Raw genomic sequence first — 22,246 nt, 5'->3', positions numbered from 1 at the left:
ACTTGTATTAGTGTGGAAAAACCACTTTTCGCACTTGTGTTAGTGTTGAAAAACCACTTTTCGCACTTGTGTTGGTGCAGGAAACCACTTTTGCACTTGTATTAGTGTGGAAAAAGCACTTTTTGCACTTGTGATCGTGTTGAAAAACCACTTTTCGCACTTGTGTTAGTGTTGAAAAACCACTTTTCGCAGTTGTGTTAGTGTTGAAAAACCACTTTTCGCACTTGTGTTAGTGTTGAAAATCCACTTTTCGCACTTGTGTTGGTGCAGGAAACCAATTTCGCACTTGTATTAGTGTTGAAAAACCACTTTTCGCACTTGTGTTAGTGTTGAAAAACCACTTTTCGCACTTGTGTTAGTGTTGAAAAACCACTTTTCGCACTTGTGTTGGTGCACGAAACCAATTTTGCACTTGTATTAGTGTGCAAAAACCACATTTCACACTTGTGATAGTGTTGAAAAACCACTTTTCGCACTTGTGTTAGTGTTGAAAAACCACTTTTCGCACTTGTGTTAGTGAAGGAAACCACTTTTCGCACTTGTGTTAGTGTTGAAAAACCACTTTTCGCACTTGTGTTGGTGCAGGAAACCACTTTTGCACTTGTATTAGTGTGGAAAAAACACTTTTTGCACTTGTGATAGTGTTGAAAAACCACTTTTCGCACTTGTGTTAGTGTTGAAAAACCACTTTTCGCACTTGTGTTGGTGCAGGAAACCACTTTTGCACTTGTATTAGTGTGGAAAAACCACTTTTCGCACTTGTGTTGGTGCAGGAAACCACTTTTGCACTTGTATTAGTGTGGGAAAAACACTTTTTGCACTTGTGTTAGTGTTGAAAAACCACTTTTCGCACTTGTGTTAGTGTTGAAAAACCACTATTCGCACTTGTGTTGGTGCAGGAAACCACTTTTGCACTTGTATTAGTGTAGAAAACCACTTTTCGCACTTGTGTTAGTGTTGAAAAACCACTTTTCGCACTTTTGTTAGTGTTGAAAAACCACTTTTTGCACTACTGTTGGTGCAGGAACCCACTTTTGCACTTGCATTAGTGTGGAAAAAACACTTTTTGCACTTGTGATAGTGTTGAAAAACCACTTTTCGCACTTGTGTTAGTGTTGAAAAACCACTTTTCGCACTTGTGTTGGTGCAGGAAACCACTTTTGCACTTGCATTAGTGTGGAAAAACCACTTTTTGCACTTGTGTTAGTGTTGAAAAACCACTTTTCGTACTTGTGTTGGTGCAGGAAACCACTTTTGCACTTGTATTAGTGTGGAAAAAACACTTTTTGCACTTGTGATAGTGTTGAAAAACCACTTTTCGCACTTGTGTTAGTGTTGAAAAACCACTTTTCACACTTGTGTTGGTGCAGGACACCACTTTTGCACTTGTATTAGTGTGGAAAAACCACTTTTCGCACTTGTGTTAGTGTTGAAAAACCACTTTTCGCACTTGTGTTAGTGTTGAAAAACCACTTTTCGCACTTGTATTAGTGTGGAAAAACCACTTTTTGCACTTGTGATAGTGTTGAAAAACCACTTTTTGCACTTGTGATAGTGTTGAAAAACCACTTTTCGCACTTTTGTTAGTGTTGAAAAACCACTTTTCGCACTTGTGTTGGTGCAGGAAACCACTTTTGCACTTGCATTAGTGTGGAAAAACCACTTTTGGCACTTGTGTTAGTGTTGAAAAACCACTTTTCGCACTTGTGTTAGTGTTGAAAAACCACTTTTCGCTCTTGTGTTGGTGCAGGAAACCACTTTTGCACTTGTATTAGTGTGGAAAAAACACTTTTTGCACTTGTGATAGTGTTGAAAAACCACTTTTCGCACTTGTGTTAGTGTTGAAAAACCACTTTTCGCACTTGTGTTAGTGTTGAAAAACCACTTTTCGCACTTGTGTTAGTGCAGGAAACCGCTTTTTCACTTGTATTAGTGTGGAAAAAACACTTTTCGCACTTGTGTTAGTGTTGAAAAACAACTTTTCGCACTTGTGTTAGTGTTGAAAAACCACTTTTCACACTTGTGTTGGTGCAGGACCCCACTTTTGCACTTGTATTAGTGTGGAAAAACCACTTTTCGCACTTGTGTTAGTGTTGAAAAACCACTTTTCGCACTTGTATTAGTGTGGAAAAACCACTTTTTGCACTTGTGTTGGTGCAGGAAACCACTTTTTGCACTTGTGTTGGTGCAGGAAACCACTTTTGCACTTGTATTAGTGTGGAAAAAACGCTTTTTGCACTTGTGATAGTGTTGAAAAACCACTTTTCGCACTTGTGTTGGTGCAGGAAACCGCTTTTGCAATTGTATTAGTGTGGAAAAACCACTTTTCGCACTTGTGTTAGTGTTGAAAAACCACTTTTCGCACCTGTGTTGGTGCAGGACACCACTTTTGCACTTGTATTAGTGTGGAAAAACCACTTTTCGCACTTGTGTTAGTGTTGAAAAACCACTTTTCGCACTTGTATTAGTGTGGAAAAACCACTTTTTGCACTTGTGATAGTGTTGAAAAAACACTTTTTGCCCTTGTGTTAGTGTTGAAAATCCACTTTTCCCACTTGTGTTGGTGCAGGAAACCACTTTTGCACTTGTATTAGTGTGGAAAAACCACTTTTTGCACTTCTGTTAGTGTTGAAAAACCACTTTTCGCACTTGTGTTAGTGTTGAAAATCCACTTTTCCCACTTGTGTTGGTGCAGGAAACCATTTTTGCACTTGTATTAGTGTGGAAAAAACACTTTTTGCACTTGTGATAGTGTTGAAAAACCACTTTTCGCACTTGCGTTAGTGTTGAAAAACCACTTTTCATACTTCTGTTAGTGTTGAAAAGCCACTTTTCCCACTTGTGTTGGTGCAGGAAACCACTTTTGCACTTGTATTAGTGTGGAAAAACCACTTTTCGCACTTGTGTTAGTGTTGAAAAACCACTTTTCGCACTTGTGTTGGTGCAGGAAACTACTTTTGCACTTGTATTAATGTGGAAAAAACACTTTTTGCACTTGTGATAGTGTTGAAAAACCACTTTTCGCACTTGTGTTAGTGTTGAAAAACCACTTTTCGCACTTGTGTTAGTGTTGAAAAACCACTTTTTGCACTTGTGTTAGTGTTGAAAAACCACTTTTCGCACTTGTGTTAGTGTTGAAAATCCACTTTTCACACTTGTGTTGGTGCAGGAAACCACTTTTGCACTTGTATTAGTGTGGAAAAAACACTTTTTGCACTTGTGATAGTGTTGAAAAACCACTTTTCGCACTTGTGTTAGTGTTGAAAAACCACTTTTCCCACTTGTGTTGGTGCAGGAAACCATTTTTGCACTTGTATTAGTGTGGAAAAAACACTTTTTGCACTTGTGATAGTGTTGAAAAACCACTTTTCGCACTTGCGTTAGTGTTGAAAAACCACTTTTCGTACTTCTGTTAGTGTTGAAAATCCACTTTTCCCACTTGTGTTGGTGCAGGAAACCACTTTTGCACTTGTATTAGTGTGGAAAAACCACTTTTCGCACTTGTGTTAGTGTTGAAAAACCACTTTTCGCACTTGTGTTGGTGCAGGAAACTACTTTTGCACTTGTATTAGTGTGGAAAAAACACTTTCTGCACTTGTGATAGTGTTGAAAAACCACTTTTCGCACTTGTGTTAGTGTTGAAAAACCACTTTTCGCACTTGTGTTAGTGTTGAAAAACCACTTTTCGCACTTGTGTTAGTGTTGAAAAACCACTTTTTGCACTTGTGTTAGTGTTGAAAAACCACTTTTCGCACTTGTGTTAGTGTTGTAAATCCACTTTTCGCACTTGTGTTGGTGCAGGAAACCACTTTTGCACTTGTATTAGTGTGGAAAAAACACTTTTTGCACTTGTGATAGTGTTGAAAAACCACTTTTCGCACTTGTGTTAGTGTTGAAAAACCACTTTTCGCACTTGTGTTAGTGTTGAAAAACCACTTTTCGCACTTGTGTTGGTGCAGGAAACCACTTTTGCACTTGTATTAGTGTGAAAAAAACCACTTTTCGCACTTGTGTTAGTGTTGAAAAACCACTTTTCGCACTTGTGTTAGTGTTGAAAAACCACTTTTCGCACTTGTGTTGGTGCAGGAAACCACTTTTGCACTTGTATTAGTGTGGAAAAACTACTTTTCGCACTTGTGTTAGTGTTGAAAAACCACTTTTCGCACTTGTGTTAGTGTTGAAAAACCACTTTTCGCACTTGTGTTGGTGCAGGAAACCACTTTTGCACTTGTATTAGTGTGGAAAAACCACTTTTCGCACTTGTGTTAGTGTTGAAAAACCACTTTTCGCACTTGTGTTAGTGTTGAAAAACCACTTTTCGCACTTGTGTTAGTGTTGAAAATCCACTTTTCGCACTTGTGTTGGTGCAGGAAAGCACTTTTGCACTTGTATTAGTGTGGAAAAAACACTTTTTGCACTTGTGATAGTGTTGAAAAACTACTTTTCGCACTTGTATTAGTGTTGAAAAACCACTTTTCGCACTTGTGTTGGTTCTGGAAACCACTTTTGCACTTGTAATAGTGTGGAAAAACCACTTTTTGCACTTGTGTTAGTGTTGAAAAACCACTTTTCGCACTTGTGTTAGTGTTGAAAATCCACTTTTCCCACTTGTGTTGGTGCAGGAAACCACTTTTGCACTTGTATTAGTGTGGAAAAAACACTTTTTGCACTTGTGATAGTGTTGAAAAACCACTTTTCGCACTTGCATTAGTGTTGAAAAACCACTTTTCGCACTTGTGTTAGTGTTGAAAAACCACTTTTCGCACTTGTGTTAGTGTTGAAAATCCACTTTTCCCACTTGTGTTGGTGCAGGAAACCACATTTGCACTTGTATTAGTGTGGAAAAACCACTTTTCGCACTTGTGTTAGTGTTGAAAAACCACTTTTCGCACTTGTGTTGGTGCAGGAAACCACTTTTGCACTTGTATTAGTGTGGAAAAAACACTTTTTGCACTTGTGTTGGTGCAGGAAACCACTTTTGCACTTGTATTAGTGTGGTAAAAACACTTTTTGCACTTGTGATCGTGTTGAAAAACCACTTTTCACACTTGTGTTAGTGTTGAAAAACCACTTTTCGCACTTGTGTTGGTGCAGGAAACCACTTTTGCACTTGTATTAGTGTGGAAAAACCACTTTTTGCACATTGTGTTAGTGTTGAAAAACCACTTTTTGCACTTGTGTTAGTGTTGAAAAACCACTTTTCGCACTTGTGTTGGTGCAGGAAACCACTTTTGCACTTGTATTAGTGTGGAAAAACCACTTTTCGCACTTGTGTTAGTGTTGAAAAACCACTTTTCGCACTTGTGTTAGTGTTGAAAAACCACTTTTCGCACTTGTGTTAGTGTTGAAAATCCACTTTTCCCACTTGTGTTGGTGCAGGAAAGCACTTTTGCACATGTATTAGTGTGGAAAAAACACTTTTTGCACTTGTGATAGTGTTGAAAAACTACTTTTCGCACTTGTATTAGTGTTGAAAAACCACTTTTCGCACTTGTGTTGGTGTTGGAAACCACTTTTGCACTTGTAATAGTGTGGAAAAACCACTTTTTGCACTTGTGTTAGTGTTGAAAAACCACTTTTCGCACTTGTGTTAGCGTTGAAAATCCACTTTTCCCACTTGTGTTGGTGCTGGAAACCACTTTTGCACTTGTTATAGTGTGGAAAAACCACTTTTTGCACTTGTGTTAGTGTTGAAAAACCACTTTTCGCACTTGTGTTAGTGTTGAAAATCCACTTTTCCCACTTGTGTTGGTGCAGGAAACCACATTTGCACTTGTATTAGTGTGGAAAAACCACTTTTCGCACTTGTGTTAGTGTTGAAAAACCACTTTTCGCACTTGTGTTGGTGCAGGAAACCACTTTTGCACTTGTATTAGTGTGGAAAAAGCACTTTTTGCACTTGTGATCGTGTTGAAAAACCACTTTTCGCACTTGTGTTAGTGTTGAAAAACCACTTTTCGCAGTTGTGTTAGTGTTGAAAAACCACTTTTCGCACTTGTGTTAGTGTTGAAAATCCACTTTTCGCACTTGTGTTGGTGCAGGAAACCAATTTTGCACTTGTATTAGTGTTGAAAAACCACTTTTCGCACTTGTGTTAGTGTTGAAAACCACTTTTCGCACTTGTGTTAGTGTTGAAAAACCACTTTTCGCACTTGTGTTGGTGCAGGAAACCAATTTTGCACTTGTATTAGTGTGCAAAAACCACATTTCGCACTTGTGATAGTGTTGAAAAACCACTTTTCGCACTTGTGTTAGTGTTGAAAAACCACTTTTCGCACTTGTGTTAGTGAAGGAAACCACTTTTCGCACTTGTGTTAGTGTTGAAAAACCACTTTCCGCACTTGTGTTGGTGCAGGAAACCACTTTTGCACTTGTATTAGTGTGGAAAAAACACTTTTTGCACTTGTGATAGTGTTGAAAAACCATTTTTCGCACTTGTGTTAGTGTTGAAAAACCACTTTTCGCACTTGTGTTGGTGCAGGAAACCACTTTTGCACTTGTATTAGTGTGGAAAAACCACTTTTCGCACTTGTGTTGGTGCAGGAAACCACTTTTGCACTTGTATTAGTGTGGAAAAAACACTTTTTGCACTTGTGTTAGTGTTGAAAAACCACTTTTCGCACTTGTGTTAGTGTTGAAAAACCACTTTTCGCACTTGTGTTGGTGCAGGCAACCACTTTTGCACTTGTATTAGTGTAGAAAACAACTTTTTGCACTTGTGTTAGTGTTGAAAAACCACTTTTCGCACTTTTGTTAGTGTTCAAAAACCACTTTTTGCACTACTGTTGGTGCAGGAACCCACTTTTGCACTTGCATTAGTGTGGAAAAAACACTTTTTGCACTTGTGATAGTGTTGAAAAACCACTTTTCGCACTTGTGTTAGTGTTGAAAAACCACTTTTCGCACTTGTGTTGGTGCAGGAAACCACTTTTGCACTTGCATTAGTGTGGAAAAACCACTTTTTGCACTTGTGTTAGTGTTGAAAAACCACTTTTCGTACTTGTGTTGGTGCAGGAAACCACTTTTGCACTTGTATTAGTGTGGAAAAAACACTTTTTGCACTTGTGATAGTGTTGAAAAACCACTTTTCGCACTTGTGTTAGTGTTGAAAATCCACTTTTCCCACTTGTGTTGGTGCAGGAAACCACATTTGCACTTGTATTAGTGTGGAAAAACCACTTTTCGCACTTGTGTTAGTGTTGAAAAACCACTTTTTGCCTTTGTGTTGGTGCAGGAAACCACTTTTGCACTTGTATTAGTGTGGAAAAACCACTTTTTGCACTTGTGTTAGTGTTGAAAAACCACTTTTCGCACTTATGTTAGTGTTGAAAAACCACTTTTCGCACTTGTGTTGGTGCAGGAAACCACTTTTGCACTTGTATTAGTGTGGAAAAAACACTTTTTGCACTTGTGATAGTGTTGAAAAACCACTTTTCGCACTTGTGTTAGTGTTGAAAAACCACTTTTCGCACTTGTGTTAGTGTTGAAAAACCACTTTTCGCACTTGTGTTGGTGCAGGAAACCACTTTTGCACTTGTATTAGTGTTGAAAAACCACTTTTCGCACTTGTGTTAGTGTTGAAAAACCACTTTTCGCACTTGTGTTGGTGCAGGAAACCACTTTTGCACTTGTATTAGTGTGGAAAAACGCTTTTTGCACTTGTGATAGTGTTGAAAAACCACTTTTCGCACTTGTGTTAGTGTTGAAAAACCACTTTTCGCACTTGTGTTGGTGCAGGAAACCGCTTTTGCAATTGTATTAGTGTTGAAAAACCACTTTTCGCACTTGTGTTAGTGTTGAAAAACCACTTTTCACACTTGTGTTGGTGCAGGACACCACTTTTGCACTTGTATTAGTGTGGAAAAACCACTTTTCGCACTTGTGTCAGTGTTGAAAAACCACTTTTCGCACTTGTATTAGTGTGGAAAAACCACTTTTTGCACTTGTGATAGTGTTGAAAAACCACTTTTTGCACTTGTGTTAGTGTTGAAAAACTGCTTTTCGCACTTGTGTTGTGGCAGGAAACCACTTTCGCACTTGTATTAGTGTTGAAAAACCACTTTTCGCACTTGTGTTGGTGCTGGAAACCACTTTTGCACTTGTAATAGTGTGGAAAAACCACTTTTTGCACTTGTGTTAGTGTTGAAAAACCACTTTTCGCACTTGTGTTAGTGTTGAAAATCCACTTTTTCCACTTGTGTTGGTGCAGGAAACCACTTTTGCACTTGTATTAGTGTGGAAAAAACACTTTTTGCACTTGTGATAGTGTTGAAAAACCACTTTTCGCACTTGTGTTAGTGTTGAAAAACCACTTTTCGCACTTGTGTTGGTGCAGGAAACCACTTTTGCACTTGCATTAGTGTGGAAAAAACACTTTTTGCACTTGTGTTGGTGCAGGAAACCACTTTTGCACTTGTATTAGTGTGGAAAAAACACTTTTTGCACATGTGATAGTGTTGAAAAACCACTTTTCGCACTTGTGTTAGTGTTGAAAAACCACTTTTCGCACTTGTGTTGGTGCAGGAAACCACTTTTGCACTTGTATTAGTGTGGAAAACCACTTGTCGCACTTGTGTTAGTGTTGAAAAACCACTTTTCGCACTTGTGTTAGTGTTGAAAAACCACTTTTCACACTTGTGTTGGTGCAGGAAACCACTTTTGCACTTGTATTAGTGTGGAAAAACCACTTTTCGCACTTGTGTTAGTGTTGAAAAACCACTTTTCGCACTTGTGTTAGTGTTGAAAAACCACTTTTCGCACTTGTGTTGGTGCAGGAAACCACTTTTGCACTTGTATTAGTGTGGAAAAACCACTTTTCGCACTTGTGCTAGTGTTGAAAATCCACTTTTCCCACTTGTGTTGGTGCAGGAAAGCACTTTTGCACTTGTATTAGTGTGGAAAAAACACTTTTTGCACTTGTGATAGTGTTGAAAAACTACTTTTCGCATTTGTATTAGTGTTGAAAAACCACTTTTCGCACTTGTGTTGGTGCTGGAAACCACTTTTGCACTTGTGTTAGTGTTGAAAAACCACATTTCGCACTTGTGATAGTGTTGAAAAACCACTTTTCGCACTTGTGTTAGTGTTGAAAAACCACTTTTCGCACTTGTGTTAGTGTTGAAAAACCACTTTTCGCACTTGTGTTAGTGAAGGAAACCACTTTTCGCACTTGTGTTAGTGTTGAAAAACCACTTTCCGCACTTGTGTTGGTGCAGGAAACCACTTTTGCACTTGTATTAGTGTGGAAAAAACACTTTTTGCACTTGTGATAGTGTTGAAAAACCACTTTTTGCACTTGTGTTAGTGTTGAAAAACCACTTTTCGCACTTGTGTTGGTGCAGGAAACCACTTTTGCACTTGTATTAGTGTGGAAAAACCACTTTTCGCACTTGTGTTGGTGCAGGAAACCACTTTTGCACTTGTATTAGTGTGGAAAAAACACTTTTTGCACTTGTGTTAGTGTTGAAAAACCACTTTTCGCACTTGTGTTAGTGTTGAAAAACCACTTTTCGCACTTGTGTTGGTGCAGGAAACCACTTTTGCACTTGTATTAGTGTAGAAAACCACTTTTCGCACTTGTGTTAGTGTTGAAAAACCACTTTTCGCACTTGTGTTAGTGTTGAAAAACCACTTTTTGCACTACTGTTGGTGCAGGAAACCACTTTTGCACTTGCATTAGTGTGGAAAAAACACTTTTTGCACTTGTGATAGTGTTGGAAAACCACTTTTCGCACTTGTGTTAGTGTTGAAAAACCACTTTTCGCACTTGTGTTGGTGCAGGAAACCACTTTTGCACTTGTATTTGTGTGGAAAAAACACTTTTTGCACTTGTGATAGTGTTGAAAAACCACTTTTCGCACTTGTGTTAGTGTTGAAAATCCACTTTTCCCACTTGTGTTGGTGCAGGAAACCACATTTGCACTTGTATTAGTGTGGAAAAACCACTTTTCGCACTTGTGTTAGTGTTGAAAAACCACTTTTTGCCTTTGTGTTGGTGCAGGAAACCACTTTTGCACTTGTATTAGTGTGGAAAAACCACTTTTTGCACTTGTGTTAGTGTTGAAAAACCACTTTTCGCACTTATGTTAGTGTTGAAAAACCACTTTTCGCACTTGTGTTGGTGCAGGAAACCACTTTTGCACTTGTATTAGTGTGGAAAAAACACTTTTTGCACTTGTGATAGTGTTGAAAAACCACTTTTCGCACTTGTGTTAGTGTTGAAAAACCACTTTTCGCACTTGTGTTGGTGCAGGAAACCACTTTTGCACTTGTATTAGTGTGGAAAAAACACTTTTTGCACTTGTGATAGTGTTGAAAAACCACTTTTCGCACTTGTGTTAGTGTTGAAAAACCACTTTTCGCACTTGTGTTAGTGTTGAAAAACCACTTTTCGCACTTGTGTTGGTGCAGGAAACCACTTTTGCACTTGTATTAGTGTGGAAAAAACACTTTTTGCACTTGTGATAGTGTTGAAAAACCACTTTTCGTACTTGTGTTGGTGCAGGAAACCACTTTTGCACTTGTATTAGTGTGGAAAAAACACTTTTTGCACTTGTGATAGTGTTGAAAAACCACTTTTTGCACTTGTGTTAGTGTTGAAAATCCACTTTTCCCACTTGTGTTGGTGCAGGAAACCACATTTGCACTTGTATTAGTGTGGAAAAACCACTTTTCGCACTTGTGTTAGTGTTGAAAAACCACTTTTTGCCTTTGTGTTGGTGCAGGAAACCACTTTTGCACTTGTATTAGTGTGGAAAAACCACTTTTTGCACTTGTGTTAGTGTTGAAAAACCACTTTTCGCACTTATGTTAGTGTTGAAAAACCACTTTTCGCACTTGTGTTGGTGCAGGAAACCACTTTTGCACTTGTATTAGTGTGGAAAAAACACTTTTTGCACTTGTGATAGTGTTGAAAAACCACTTTTCGCACTTGTGTTAGTGTTGAAAAACCACTTTTCGCACTTGTGTTAGTGTTGAAAAACCACTTTTCGCACTTGTGTTGGTGCAGGAAACCACTTTTGCACTTGTATTAGTGTTGAAAAACCACTTTTCGCACTTGTGTTAGTGTTGAAAAACCACTTTTCGCACTTGTGTTGGTGCAGGAAACCACTTTTGCACTTGTATTAGTGTGGAAAAACGCTTTTTGCACTTGTGATAGTGTTGAAAAACCACTTTTCGCACTTGTGTTAGTGTTGAAAAACCACTTTTCGCACTTGTGTTGGTGCAGGAAACCGCTTTTGCAATTGTATTAGTGTTGAAAAACCACTTTTCGCACTTGTGTTAGTGTTGAAAAACCACTTTTCACACTTGTGTTGGTGCAGGACACCACTTTTGCACTTGTATTAGTGTGGAAAAACCACTTTTCGCACTTGTGTCAGTGTTGAAAAACCACTTTTCGCACTTGTATTAGTGTGGAAAAACCACTTTTTGCACTTGTGATAGTGTTGAAAAACCACTTTTTGCACTTGTGTTAGTGTTGAAAAACTGCTTTTCGCACTTGTGTTGTGGCAGGAAACCACTTTCGCACTTGTATTAGTGTTGAAAAACCACTTTTCGCACTTGTGTTGGTGCTGGAAACCACTTTTGCACTTGTAATAGTGTGGAAAAACCACTTTTTGCACTTGTGTTAGTGTTGAAAAACCACTTTTCGCACTTGTGTTAGTGTTGAAAATCCACTTTTTCCACTTGTGTTGGTGCAGGAAACCACTTTTGCACTTGTATTAGTGTGGAAAAAACACTTTTTGCACTTGTGATAGTGTTGAAAAACCACTTTTCGCACTTGTGTTAGTGTTGAAAAACCACTTTTCGCACTTGTGTTGGTGCAGGAAACCACTTTTGCACTTGCATTAGTGTGGAAAAAACACTTTTTGCACTTGTGTTGGTGCAGGAAACCACTTTTGCACTTGTAATAGTGTGGAAAAAACACTTTTTGCACATGTGATAGTGTTGAAAAACCACTTTTCGCACTTGTGTTAGTGTTGAAAAACCACTTTTCGCACTTGTGTTGGTGCAGGAAACCACTTTTGCACTTGTATTAGTGTGGAAAACCACTTGTCGCACTTGTGTTAGTGTTGAAAAACCACTTTTCGCACTTGTGTTAGTGTTGAAAAACCACTTTTCACACTTGTGTTGGTGCAGGAAACCACTTTTGCACTTGTATTAGTGTGGAAAAACCACTTTTCGCACTTGTGTTAGTGTTGAAAAACCACTTTTCGCACTTGTGTTAGTGTTGAAAAACCACTTTTCGCACTTGTGTTGGTGCAGGAAACCACTTTTGCACTTGTATTAGTGTGGAAAAACCACTTTTCGCACTTGTGCTAGTGTTGAAAATCCACTTTTCCCACTTGTGTTGGTGCAGGAAAGCACTTTTGCACTTGTATTAGTGTGGAAAAAACACTTTTTGCACTTGTGATAGTGTTGAAAAACTACTTTTCGCATTTGTATTAGTGTTGAAAAACCACTTTTCGCACTTGTGTTGGTGCTGGAAACCACTTTTGCACTTGTGTTAGTGTTGAAAAACCACATTTCGCACTTGTGATAGTGTTGAAAAACCACTTTTCGCACTTGTGTTAGTGTTGAAAAACCACTTTTCGCACTTGTGTTAGTGTTGAAAAACCACTTTTCGCACTTGTGTTAGTGAAGGAAACCACTTTTCGCACTTGTGTTAGTGTTGAAAAACCACTTTCCGCACTTGTGTTGGTGCAGGAAACCACTTTTGCACTTGTATTAGTGTGGAAAAAACACTTTTTGCACTTGTGATAGTGTTGAAAAACCACTTTTTGCACTTGTGTTAGTGTTGAAAAACCACTTTTCGCACTTGTGTTGGTGCAGGAAACCACTTTTGCACTTGTATTAGTGTGGAAAAACCACTTTTCGCACTTGTGTTGGTGCAGGAAACCACTTTTGCACTTGTATTAGTGTGGAAAAAACACTTTTTGCACTTGTGTTAGTGTTGAAAAACCACTTTTCGCACTTGTGTTAGTGTTGAAAAACCACTTTTCGCACTTGTGTTGGTGCAGGAAACCACTTTTGCACTTGTATTAGTGTAGAAAACCACTTTTCGCACTTGTGTTAGTGTTGAAAAACCACTTTTCGCACTTGTGTTAGTGTTGAAAAACCACTTTTTGCACTACTGTTGGTGCAGGAAACCACTTTTGCACTTGCATTAGTGTGGAAAAAACACTTTTTGCACTTGTGATAGTGTTGGAAAACCACTTTTCGCACTTGTGTTAGTGTTGAAAAACCACTTTTCGCACTTGTGTTGGTGCAGGAAACCACTTTTGCACTTGTATTTGTGTGGAAAAAACACTTTTTGCACTTGTGATAGTGTTGAAAAACCACTTTTCGCACTTGTGTTAGTGTTGAAAATCCACTTTTCCCACTTGTGTTGGTGCAGGAAACCACATTTGCACTTGTATTAGTGTGGAAAAACCACTTTTCGCACTTGTGTTAGTGTTGAAAAACCACTTTTTGCCTTTGTGTTGGTGCAGGAAACCACTTTTGCACTTGTATTAGTGTGGAAAAACCACTTTTTGCACTTGTGTTAGTGTTGAAAAACCACTTTTCGCACTTATGTTAGTGTTGAAAAACCACTTTTCGCACTTGTGTTGGTGCAGGAAACCACTTTTGCACTTGTATTAGTGTGGAAAAAACACTTTTTGCACTTGTGATAGTGTTGAAAAACCACTTTTCGCACTTGTGTTAGTGTTGAAAAACCACTTTTCGCACTTGTGTTGGTGCAGGAAACCACTTTTGCACTTGTATTAGTGTGGAAAAAACACTTTTTGCACTTGTGATAGTGTTGAAAAACCACTTTTCGCACTTGTGTTAGTGTTGAAAAACCACTTTTCGCACTTGTGTTAGTGTTGAAAAACCACTTTTCGCACTTGTGTTGGTGCAGGAAACCACTTTTGCACTTGTATTAGTGTGGAAAAAACGCTTTTTGCACTTGTGATAGTGTTGAAAAACCACTTTTCGCACTTGTGTTAGTGTTGAAAAACCACTCTTCACACTTGTGTTGGTGCAGGAAACCGCTTTTGCAATTGTATTAGTGTTGAAAAACCACTTTTCGCACTTGTGTTAGTGTTGAAAAACCACTTTTCACACTTGTGTTGGTGCAGGACACCACTTTTGCACTTGTATTAGTGTGGAAAAACCACTTTTCGCACTTGTGTCAGTGTTGAAAAACCACTTTTCGCACTTGTATTAGTGTGGAAAAACCACTTTTTGCACTTTTGATAGTGTTGAAAAACCACTTTTCGCACTTGTGTTAGTGTTGAAAAACCACTTTTCGCACTTGTGTTAGTGTTGAAAAACCACTTTTCGCACTTGTGTTGGTGCAGGAAACCACTTTTGCACTTGTATTAGTGTGGAAAAACCACTTTTCGCACTTGTGTTAGTGTTGAAAAACCACTTTTCGCACTTGTGTTGGTGCAGGAAACCACTTTTGCACTTGCATTAGTGTGGAAAAACCACTTTTTGCACTTGTGTTAGTGTTGAAAAACCACTTTTCGTACTTGTGTTGGTGCAGGAAACCACTTTTGCACTTGTATTAGTGTGGAAAAAACACTTTTTGCACTTGTGATAGTGTTGAAAAACCACTTTTCGCACTTGTGTTAGTGTTGAAAAACCACTTTTCACACTTGTGTTGGTGCAGGACACCACTTTTGCACTTGTATTAGTGTGGAAAAACCACTTTTCGCACTTGTGTTAGTGTTGAAAAACCACTTTTCGCACTTGTGTTAGTGTTGAAAAACCACTTTTCGCACTTGTATTAGTGTGGAAAAACCACTTTTTGCACTTGTGATAGTGTTGAAAAACCACTTTTTGCACTTGTGTTAGTGTTGAAAAACCGCTTTTCGCACTTGTGTTATTGTTGAAAAACCACTTTTAGCACTTGTGTTGGTGCAGGAAACCACTTTTGCCACTTGTATTAGTGTGGAAAAAACACTTTTTGCACTTGTGATAGTGTTGAAAAAACACTTTTTGCACTTGTGTTAGTGTTGAAAAACCACTTTTCGCACTTGTGTTAGTGTTGAAAAACCACTTTTAGCACTTGTGTTGGTGCAGGAAACCGCTTTTGCACTTGTATTAGTGTAGAAAACCACTTTTCGCACTTGTGTTAGTGTTGAAAAACCACTTTTCGCACTTGTGTTAGTGTTGAAAAACCACTTTTCGCACTTGTGTTGGTGCAGGAAACCACTTTTGCACTTGTATTAGTGTGGAAAAAACACTTTTTGCACTTGTGATAGTGTTGAAAAACCACTTTTCGCACTTTTGTTAGTGTTGAAAAACCACTTTTCGCACTTGTGTTGGTGCAGGAAACCACTTTTGCACTTGCATTAGTGTGGAAAAACCACTTTTGGCACTTGTGTTAGTGTTGAAAAACCACTTTTCGCACTTGTGTTGGTGCAGGAAACCACTTTTGCACTTGTATTAGTGTGGAAAAAACACTTTTTGCACTTGTGATAGTGTTGAAAAACCACTTTTCGCACTTGTGTTAGTGTTGAAAAACCACTTTTCGCACTTGTGTTGGTGCAGGAAACCACTTTTGCACTTGTATTAGTGTGGAAAAAACACTTTTTGCACTTGTGATAGTGTTGAAAAACCACTTTTTGCACTTGTGTTAGTGTTGAAAAACCACTTTTCGCATTTGTGTTAGTGTTGAAAAACCACTTTTTGCACTTGTGTTGGTGCAGGAAACCACTTTTGCACTTGTATTAGCGTGGAAAAAACACTTTTTGCACTTGTGATAGTGTTGAAAAACCACTTTTCGCACTTGTGTTAGTGTTGAAAAACCACTTTTCGCTCTTGTGTTGGTGCAGGAAACCACTTTTGCACTTGTATTAGTGTGGAAAAAACACTTTTTGCACTTGTGATAGTGTTGAAAAACCACTTTTCGCACTTGTGTTAGTGTTGAAAAACCACTTTTCGCACTTGTGTTAGTGCAGGAAACCGCTTTTGCACTTGTATTAGTGTGGAAAAAACACTTTTCGCACTTGTGTTAGTGTTGAAAAACAACTTTTCGCACTTGTGTTAGTGTTGAAAAACCACTTTTCACACTTGTGTTGGTGCAGGACCCCACTTTTGCACTTGTATTAGTGTGGAAAAACCACTTTTCGCACTTGTGTTAGTGTTGAAAAACCACTTTTCGCACTTGTATTAGTGTGGAAAAACCACTTTTTGCACTTGTGTTGGTGCAGGAAACCACTTTTTGCACTTGTGTTGGTGCAGGAAACCACTTTTGCACTTGTATTAGTGTGGAAAAAACGCTTTTTGCACTTGTGATAGTGTTGAAAAACCACTTTTCGCACTTGTGTTGGTGCAGGAAACCGCTTTTGCAATTGTATTAGTGTGGAAAAACCACTTTTCGCACTTGTGTTAGTGTTGAAAAACCACTTTTCGCACCTGTGTTGGTGCAGGACACCACTTTTGCACTTGTATTAGTGTGGAAAAACCACTTTTCGCACTTGTGTTAGTGTTGAAAAACCACTTTTCGCACTTGTATTAGTGTGGAAAAACCACTTTTTGCCCTTGTGTTAGTGTTGAAAATCCACTTTTCCCACTTGTGTTGGTGCAGGAAACCACTTTTGCACTTGTATTAGTGTGGAAAAACCACTTTTTGCACTTCTGTTAGTGTTGAAAAACCACTTTTCGCACTTGTGTTAGTGTTGAAAATCCACTTTTCCCACTTGTGTTGGTGCAGGAAACCATTTTTGCACTTGTATTAGTGTGGAAAAAACACTTTTTGCACTTGTGATAGTGTTGAAAAACCACTTTTCGCACTTGCGTTAGTGTTGAAAAACCACTTTTCGTACTTCTGTTAGTGTTGAAAAGCCACTTTTCCCACTTGTGTTGGTGCAGGAAACCACTTTTGCACTTGTATTAGTGTGGAAAAACCACTTTTCGCACTTGTGTTAGTGTTGAAAAACCACTTTTCGCACTTGTGTTGGTGCAGGAAACTACTTTTGCACTTGTATTAGTGTGGAAAAAACACTTTTTGCACTTGTGATAGTGTTGAAAAACCACTTTTCGCACTTGCGTTAGTGTTGAAAAACCACTTTTCGTACTTCTGTTAGTGTTGAAAATCCACTTTTCCCACTTGTGTTGGTGCAGGAAACCACTTTTGCACTTGTATTAGTGTGGAAAAACCACTTTTCGCACTTGTGTTAGTGTTGAAAAACCACTTTTCGCACTTGTGTTGGTGCAGGAAACTACTTTTGCACTTGTATTAGTGTGGAAAAAACACTTTCTGCACTTGTGATAGTGTTGAAAAACCACTTTTCGCACTTGTGTTAGTGTTGAAAAACCACTTTTCGCACTTGTGTTAGTGTTGAAAAACCACTTTTTGCACTTGTGTTAGTGTTGAAAAACCACTTTTCGCACTTGTGTTAGTGTTGAAAATCCACTTTTCGCACTTGTGTTGGTGCAGGAAACCACTTTTGCACTTGTATTAGTGTGGAAAAAACACTTTTTGCACTTGTGATAGTGTTGAAAAACCACTTTTCGCACTTGTGTTAGTGTTGAAAAACCACTTTTCGCACTTGTGTTAGTGTTGAAAAACCACTTTTCGCACTTATGTTGGTGCAGGAAACCACTTTTGCACTTGTACGAGTGTGGAAAAAACACTTTTTGCACTTGTGATAGTGTTGAAAAACGACTTTTTGCACTTGTGTTAGTGTTGAAAATCCACTTTTCCCACTTGTGTTGGTGCAGGAAACCACTTTTGCACTTGTATTAGTGTGGAAAAAACACTTTTTGCACTTGTGATCGTGTTGAAAAACCACTTTTCGCACTTGTGTTAGTGTTAAAAAACCACTTTTCGCTCTTGTGTTGGTGCAGGAAACCACTTTTGCACTTGTATTAGTGTGGAAAAACCACTTTTCACACTTGTGTTAGTGTTGAAAAACCACTTTTCGCACTTGTGTTGGTGCAGGAAACCACTTTTGCACTTGTATTAGTGTGAAAAAAACCACTTTTCGCACTTGTGTTAGTGTTGAAAAACCACTTTTCGCACTTGTGTTAGTGTTGAAAAACCACTTTTCGCACTTGTGTTGGTGCAGGAAACCACTTTTGCACTTGTATTAGTGTGGAAAAACTACTTTTCGCACTTGTGTTAGTGTTGAAAAACCACTTTTCGCACTTGTGTTAGTGTTGAAAAACCACTTTTCGCACTTGTGTTGGTGCAGGAAACCACTTTTGCACTTGTATTAGTGTAGAAAAACCACTTTTCGCACTTGTGTTAGTGTTGAAAAACCACTTTTCGCACTTGTGTTAGTGTTGAAAAACCACTTTTCGCACTTGTGTTAGTGTTGAAAAACCACTTTTCGCACTTGTGTTGGTGCAGGAAACCACTTTTGCACTTGTATTTGTGTGGAAAAAACACTTTTTGCACTTGTGATAGTGTTGAAAAACCACTTTTCGCACTTGTGTTAGTGTTGAAAATCCACTTTTCCCACTTGTGTTGGTGCAGGAAACCACATTTGCACTTGTATTAGTGTGGAAAAACCACTTTTCGCACTTGTGTTAGTGTTGAAAAACCACTTTTTGCCTTTGTGTTGGTGCAGGAAACCACTTTTGCACTTGTATTAGTGTGGAAAAACCACTTTTTGCACTTGTGTTAGTGTTGAAAAACCACTTTTCGCACTTATGTTAGTGTTGAAAAACCACTTTTCGCACTTGTGTTGGTGCAGGAAACCACTTTTGCACTTGTATTAGTGTGGAAAAAACACTTTTTGCACTTGTGATAGTGTTGAAAAACCACTTTTCGCACTTGTGTTAGTGTTGAAAAACCACTTTTCGCACTTGTGTTGGTGCAGGAAACCACTTTTGCACTTGTATTAGTGTGGAAAAAACACTTTTTGCACTTGTGATAGTGTTGAAAAACCACTTTTCGCACTTGTGTTAGTGTTGAAAAACCACTTTTCGCACTTGTGTTAGTGTTGAAAAACCACTTTTCGCACTTGTGTTGGTGCAGGAAACCACTTTTGCACTTGTATTAGTGTGGAAAAAACACTTTTTGCACTTGTGATAGTGTTGAAAAACCACTTTTCGTACTTGTGTTGGTGCAGGAAACCACTTTTGCACTTGTATTAGTGTGGAAAAAACACTTTTTGCACTTGTGATAGTGTTGAAAAACCACTTTTCGCACTTGTGTTAGTGTTGAAAATCCACTTTTCCCACTTGTGTTGGTGCAGGAAACCACATTTGCACTTGTATTAGTGTGGAAAAACCACTTTTCGCACTTGTGTTAGTGTTGAAAAACCACTTTTTGCCTTTGTGTTGGTGCAGGAAACCACTTTTGCACTTGTATTAGTGTGGAAAAACCACTTTTTGCACTTGTGTTAGTGTTGAAAAACCACTTTTCGCACTTATGTTAGTGTTGAAAAACCACTTTTCGCACTTGTGTTGGTGCAGGAAACCACTTTTGCACTTGTATTAGTGTGGAAAAAACACTTTTTGCACTTGTGATAGTGTTGAAAAACCACTTTTCGCACTTGTGTTAGTGTTGAAAAACCACTTTTCGCACTTGTGTTAGTGTTGAAAAACCACTTTTCGCACTTGTGTTGGTGCAGGAAACCACTTTTGCACTTGTATTAGTGTTGAAAAACCACTTTTCGCACTTGTGTTAGTGTTGAAAAACCACTTTTCGCACTTGTGTTGGTGCAGGAAACCACTTTTGCACTTGTATTAGTGTGGAAAAACGCTTTTTGCACTTGTGATAGTGTTGAAAAACCACTTTTCGCACTTGTGTTAGTGTTGAAAAACCACTTTTCGCACTTGTGTTGGTGCAGGAAACCGCTTTTGCAATTGTATTAGTGTTGAAAAACCACTTTTCGCACTTGTGTTAGTGTTGAAAAACCACTTTTCACACTTGTGTTGGTGCAGGACACCACTTTTGCACTTGTATTAGTGTGGAAAAACCACTTTTCGCACTTGTGTCAGTGTTGAAAAACCACTTTTCGCACTTGTATTAGTGTGGAAAAACCACTTTTTGCACTTGTGATAGTGTTGAAAAACCACTTTTTGCACTTGTGTTAGTGTTGAAAAACTGCTTTTCGCACTTGTGTTGTGGCAGGAAACCACTTTCGCACTTGTATTAGTGTTGAAAAACCACTTTTCGCACTTGTGTTGGTGCTGGAAACCACTTTTGCACTTGTAATAGTGTGGAAAAACCACTTTTTGCACTTGTGTTAGTGTTGAAAAACCACTTTTCGCACTTGTGTTAGTGTTGAAAATCCACTTTTTCCACTTGTGTTGGTGCAGGAAACCACTTTTGCACTTGTATTAGTGTGGAAAAAACACTTTTTGCACTTGTGATAGTGTTGAAAAACCACTTTTCGCACTTGTGTTAGTGTTGAAAAACCACTTTTCGCACTTGTGTTGGTGCAGGAAACCACTTTTGCACTTGCATTAGTGTGGAAAAAACACTTTTTGCACTTGTGTTGGTGCAGGAAACCACTTTTGCACTTGTATTAGTGTGGAAAAAACACTTTTTGCACATGTGATAGTGTTGAAAAACCACTTTTCGCACTTGTGTTAGTGTTGAAAAACCACTTTTCGCACTTGTGTTGGTGCAGGAAACCACTTTTGCACTTGTATTAGTGTGGAAAACCACTTGTCGCACTTGTGTTAGTGTTGAAAAACCACTTTTCGCACTTGTGTTAGTGTTGAAAAACCACTTTTCACACTTGTGTTGGTGCAGGAAACCACTTTTGCACTTGTATTAGTGTGGAAAAACCACTTTTCGCACTTGTGTTAGTGTTGAAAAACCACTTTTCGCACTTGTGTTAGTGTTGAAAAACCACTTTTCGCACTTGTGTTGGTGCAGGAAACCACTTTTGCACTTGTATTAGTGTGGAAAAACCACTTTTCGCACTTGTGCTAGTGTTGAAAATCCACTTTTCCCACTTGTGTTGGTGCAGGAAAGCACTTTTGCACTTGTATTAGTGTGGAAAAAACACTTTTTGCACTTGTGATAGTGTTGAAAAACTACTTTTCGCATTTGTATTAGTGTTGAAAAACCACTTTTCGCACTTGTGTTGGTGCTGGAAACCACTTTTGCACTTGTGTTAGTGTTGAAAAACCACATTTCGCACTTGTGATAGTGTTGAAAAACCACTTTTCGCACTTGTGTTAGTGTTGAAAAACCACTTTTCGCACTTGTGTTAGTGTTGAAAAACCACTTTTCGCACTTGTGTTAGTGAAGGAAACCACTTTTCGCACTTGTGTTAGTGTTGAAAAACCACTTTCCGCACTTGTGTTGGTGCAGGAAACCACTTTTGCACTTGTATTAGTGTGGAAAAAACACTTTTTGCACTTGTGATAGTGTTGAAAAACCACTTTTTGCACTTGTGTTAGTGTTGAAAAACCACTTTTCGCACTTGTGTTGGTGCAGGAAACCACTTTTGCACTTGTATTAGTGTGGAAAAACCACTTTTCGCACTTGTGTTGGTGCAGGAAACCACTTTTGCACTTGTATTAGTGTGGAAAAAACACTTTTTGCACTTGTGTTAGTGTTGAAAAACCACTTTTCGCACTTGTGTTAGTGTTGAAAAACCACTTTTCGCACTTGTGTTGGTGCAGGAAACCACTTTTGCACTTGTATTAGTGTAGAAAACCACTTTTCGCACTTGTGTTAGTGTTGAAAAACCACTTTTCGCACTTGTGTTAGTGTTGAAAAACCACTTTTTGCACTACTGTTGGTGCAGGAAACCACTTTTGCACTTGCATTAGTGTGGAAAAAACACTTTTTGCACTTGTGATAGTGTTGGAAAACCACTTTTCGCACTTGTGTTAGTGTTGAAAAACCACTTTTCGCACTTGTGTTGGTGCAGGAAACCACTTTTGCACTTGTATTTGTGTGGAAAAAACACTTTTTGCACTTGTGATAGTGTTGAAAAACCACTTTTCGCACTTGTGTTAGTGTTGAAAATCCACTTTTCCCACTTGTGTTGGTGCAGGAAACCACATTTGCACTTGTATTAGTGTGGAAAAACCACTTTTCGCACTTGTGTTAGTGTTGAAAAACCACTTTTTGCCTTTGTGTTGGTGCAGGAAACCACTTTTGCACTTGTATTAGTGTGGAAAAACCACTTTTTGCACTTGTGTTAGTGTTGAAAAACCACTTTTCGCACTTATGTTAGTGTTGAAAAACCACTTTTCGCACTTGTGTTGGTGCAGGAAACCACTTTTTGCACTTGTATTAGTGTGGAAAAAACACTTTTTGCACTTGTGATAGTGTTGA

The sequence above is a fragment of the Myxine glutinosa genome, chromosome 3 (genome assembly GCF_964187855.1).
Source record: "Myxine glutinosa chromosome 3, kmMyxGlut1.1, whole genome shotgun sequence".
NCBI classification, from domain to species: Eukaryota; Metazoa; Chordata; class Myxini; order Myxiniformes; family Myxinidae; genus Myxine; species Myxine glutinosa.
This window is presented reverse-complemented; position numbering follows the sequence as displayed.